This window comes from Pinus tabuliformis, chromosome X, assembly GCF_031772625.1.
Source record: "Pinus tabuliformis cultivar Carrire ecotype Pingquan chromosome X, CPIR1, whole genome shotgun sequence".
NCBI lineage: Eukaryota > Viridiplantae > Streptophyta > Pinopsida > Pinales > Pinaceae > Pinus > Pinus tabuliformis.
In genome coordinates, this window is record NC_142308.1 from 1,738,379,196 (window position 1) to 1,738,383,662 (window position 4,467).

General features: G+C 31.8%; 1 pseudogene; it reads left to right on the plus strand.

Annotated features, from left to right (window-relative positions):
* Window positions 1-270: 270 nt before the first annotated feature.
* On the plus strand, window positions 271-387 carry LOC149146743 (U6 spliceosomal RNA; annotated as a pseudogene).
* The last annotated feature ends 4,080 nt before the right edge of the window (window positions 388-4,467 follow it).

Consider the following 4,467-nt stretch of genomic DNA (forward strand, 5'->3'; position numbering starts at 1 on the left):
GCTATGGCAGGTAGTTCCCATCGGGCAGAAGGCTGTGGTTCTTCATATTCAAGTTCAACAGAATTCAAGACATGACTGGAACTTGATGCAAACATATCCCTTAAAGGGTTTTCTTTAGCCTTAGAATATCTCTCTTCTAATTCTAGGAAAGAAACTGATTTCCGGAAAGAATCCATTCTTTATGAGTATAAGATTTTGAATACCGACCTTCTGAGGCTTCTGTCGTATTGAAATTGCCCATACATATAGCCGTAGTGAATCTTTACTGTTCTACACCATTTTGTCTTCTGTAGATTCTCAAGAACTAAAAATTTATAGTAGTAGAAGAATAGTATGGTCCCTACGCAAGGATGATACGCATAAATCAAGAAATGGTATCATGATTTTAACAAATTGTACACCCATAATATAAAACCATACATCATGTCCGTATTCTTGAAATAATAAACCATACAATGTGTTCATATGGTTGGAATATTTCCATACGTCATGTCCATACAACTACCATAAAAGACTGATAATCTCATACAATCGATATAAAACGCACCTAATTTCATATAGCCATCATCAAACAAGGTGCTTATTAGATAATCCATGTTTGAAAAAAAAAATTAATTACACAAGGATAATTATATTGGAAAAATAAATGAAAAAGAAAGAAAGAAATTTTTAATGTCTATGAGGTTAAAAATAGTTTAAAATACAGATTGCTTCTTCATTTGTTTGACATATTTAGCCCTTTTTTTAAAGATAATCCATGTTTTTGAAAAATAAAAATTAATGACATAAAGGAAATAAGTCTTTTTAAAAGAATTAAGAATAAAAAATGTTCAAAATTATATTATATATGAAAGAGAATATTAGAAGTTATATACGTTTAAGGAAAATATTATGGTTCAATGATTTTTTAAAAATAAAATAAATTAAAGGATTTTTTTTTGTCAGCAAAAAACATGCATTATATTATCATAGCATAAATGTCAACAAAATACATCACCACTGTAGTAAAATACAATGTCACATGCTTAAGAGCTAACACAAGGCTTGCTCTAAACAGTAAGGAGCCTAAAGAGAAGCCAAGACAACCAGTGTCTTTGGTTATTGCCGACACAAAAAGAGCAAAAATACATATCTCGGAAATACACATTAGGGAGGGGGGTTGGGGGGAAACGCAGGAGGTGAAACAAAGAAAGAAGCAGGTTTGTGCGTATGATAATCTATGTGTTCCACCTGAGTCTCCAAGGCGCGGAGCTGGTCATTTGTGCGACAGAGACCTTCTATAATGTCTAGGGTCTCATTCTGCATATGCTGGAGGTCATTGATATAAGCAACCAATTCATTCCTGTCATCGTATCTCAGCTCCCTTAGTGTATTAATGTTGAACTAGATGTTGTTCAACTGGGCCGCAATGGACTCCAAGGTGACCGGAGCTTCTACGTGGCCCAGTGAGCGACCTAGGGACATGGCTATGCCTGCATCAGAGTGACCACTCTCATTTGACTCAGAGTCTGAGCTGAGATCTACATGTTGCTGGCGTTTATCCATTCGTGGGCTGGCACCCCCTTGCGGGCACACCCTCTTTGTCGAGGCATACAACCAACACCACCACCACTGGTTGCACCACCATGGTGAGCTTGCTGCCTACCCTGAGAAACACACCACACAATTATGAATTAACTATGCCGAAATGAAATTCCACTTACAATACCAGAGTCGAAGAGCTGTAAGTCCCGTACACCATCACCGTAACCACAACCTGCAAAGAAGTAGGAAGGTACGCCCCTGGTCCCTGGGTCCACTGAGCATGAACCGCTCTAGAGATGGCATCTGAAGACACTCTCCCCAAGTAACTGACGCTCCAGTGAATCTTCCTCAAACTAGAGATAGAACCAAACTGAGGAAATATTTGTTTCTGCTCCCAACCCACGTGTTCCAGCCCCGGAACAAAATAATCCTTCATGCCGGACAAAGAACTCTTCCCCTGGATCCCATATCCAAGATTTAAGCAGCTGCCAATTCTTCTCCCAACTGCATTTGTCGTTCTCATCCTGTTCTGCTTCCCAAGCCACAACCTGAGCCAAGATGCTAACAAACTACAACTCTTCCTCTCCCAACACTCTCTCCTCATCGCTCAACGTATGCTAATTGCCACCTTCATGTCCCTATGCTACATTAAGTATTTCTCACGGGGAATGGGGTACGGGTCCTAACGACACTTCAATACAATCGTGTGGCATGTGGAGGCCCCTTGGGCTCCACGATCTGCTGCACCGCCAACTGGCCTCCATGATGATCACCCCATCAGGGAAAATTAAAAGAATTATAAAAATAAATATAAAAAAGATAAAAAATAAGAAGTGTGTATATATATATGTGTGTGTGTGTATGTATATATATATATATATATATATATATATATATATATATATATATATATATATATATATAGGAGTTAAAGAAGCCAATAAATAAAAAAAGATACAACGTTTTAAACTAAATCTCCTTTTTTTTAAAACAAAATTTAAGTATTCTTCGATTTTTAAAAATTGTAAACAATGTTGTCCAATGTGTGGGAAATTATTTGTTATGGAAGAAGATCAAGATAAGAAACACACATAAAAAGATTAGTGGACAAACTTGCAAAACTTCAACACAACAAGAAGGTTTTAGAAAAGAAAATTAAAGATCAATTCAACAAAAAATGATGGAAATTGTTTTCGCCTAAAAAACAATGTAAACAATTACTTTCATAGGTCAAGAAAGGAATGGATACAAAGTAATATAATAAAAAATTAGAAGGCGAAAAGAGGATCTCAAGAAGAATCTATTGGAAAAAGGAGAAGAAATTTTGCATTTAAGAAACTTTAATCAAAGATTTTAAAGATGAGAATAAAGAAACTAAAAATAAAATCAATAATCAAAAGAGCGAATAACTTTCATGGCTTCGACATCATAATATAATTTTTTTTACACAAATTAAGAAACATAAAAATGATAAGAAATCGTTGGAGAACGAATTATAAGAACTAATCACAAAAGAAACATAGAATTTTCCAAATCAGTCCAATTTAAAGAAAATGGAATAAATATTGATCCAGATAATACCAGAATTCTGAAGGATCCTAATCTAATTGAAGTGAATATTATTCAAATGATGCAATTCAAACGAAAAAAATTCCAATTGAAAATACACTGATCAACCAAACAACATTAACAAGTGAAGGACATGATATACCTAAAGTAAATCACATCACAAGAACTCCTTATCGACATCCAAATCATAAGAGAAGACATCTCAACCAGCCAACATATCAGTATTATCCAAGAGAAAAAAAATTCACTTACATTTTGGAAAATATTAATGTCAACACAATTACATCTTATAAAAACAATTCATCTCATGTATCAAGTAAATGTTCCATAGAATATCGAATTAGGTGGATTAAATGATTTTTCAATTCAACAAATTTTGTTGAACACTTAGAAATTCATATCATGTTGTATCATCGAAAATGACCGTTCTAAGAATTGAAAAAGACGTGAAAACATTTCAAGACAAAAAGATACTAAACCTTTTCATCAATCAATATGCTTTAAGGACAAAACATTTATAAAAAAAAACCAATATTATGAATATACTACACATCAACAATTAAATAAATAAATAATAATAATTAAAATAATGTAATTACGAATATGTCTCAAAATAAATTACTATTCATGAAAAAACATCCCACTTAATTATATATACAAGATTCTCATCGTACAATCAATAGAATAGTTTTATTATGGGCATAGTTTTATTATCAATTACTTAGATATAATTTATATATTGTTTAAATAAATTTATTTATTTTACAAACATTTTGAGTATTTTATTTGATAAAAAACTTTTTTTTCACATTAGATAATTAAAACCCTAATTATTTAAAAAATTACAAAAAATGAAAGTGTAAAATAATTCCTATGTTGTAAATACTTTTGAAAATTTCGTTGATAAATTCAATTGCTTAAAGTTTTTAGCAATTTTTAATACCCTTTCCTACCATTAATGGTTTAGTTGTTTTAGCAATGTGATTATAAACACCTAATTTGATATAACTAGATGGTAGAAAATAAAGATAGTTATTTTAAGTTTCTCCAAAACCCGAATCATATTATATTTGATTTGAAAATTATACCTATGCTATTATCTTTGGTTTTAGAATTTCATATTATTTGGAATTATAGTTACACACAGCTTTAGTTTTTCTCAACCACAATCATATGATTAATGTGATTGATGTACAATATTTACTATTCAAAAATATTTTTAATTATATATATATTTTAATAAATATTTATATTTTTTTTTGTTTTCTCTTCAAAATAACATTCAAACCTGCTTTAACTTTCATACTTGTAAATGTTACATAACTATACATCATCACATGTGCTATGAGATGACCATGCATTTTGCATCATGAG